The following is a 506-nucleotide window of genomic DNA, read 5'->3' on the forward strand; positions in this document are numbered from 1 at the left end:
CTGAAAATTCATGTAATCTTTTGTAGGATGTCACTTACATATTTGAAAAGAAGGTTGAACTGTGTGTATTGAAATAGTGTTAGGTTTACAACTACAAATGTTTTAAAAACCTTGAAAAGGTACTTGGGTCATACATGCTAGGAATTTCTGAAGTACTTCAGGTATATCTGCAAATCTAGTCACTAAAGAAAACGTTAATATAACTTACAATTTAGTCACGAGAGGGCAAAGGAATGGAAATTTTGTTGTGCTCTGTCTTTAAGGTTTATAAGATATTTTGCTGACCCAAAATATTTAGTATCACATGAATAGACATTTTTGTTTAGGGGGACCTTGATTTTTAATTAAACTGAGCTGAAAAATGTGAATTCGTTCAGCAGCCATGTGGTATCTCTTGGCCTATGTTACTGGTTAATGGATGGTTACCCCCCCTAAGGGACATGCAAAATTGGAGGTGTACAACCCACGGGGGCCTTGAACATCCTGGTCGAGGTGGCTCCCAAGTC

This window comes from Aptenodytes forsteri, unplaced genomic scaffold (genome assembly GCF_000699145.1).
Source record: "Aptenodytes forsteri isolate BGI_AS27 unplaced genomic scaffold, ASM69914v1 Scaffold206, whole genome shotgun sequence".
Classification (NCBI taxonomy): Eukaryota; Metazoa; Chordata; class Aves; order Sphenisciformes; family Spheniscidae; genus Aptenodytes; species Aptenodytes forsteri.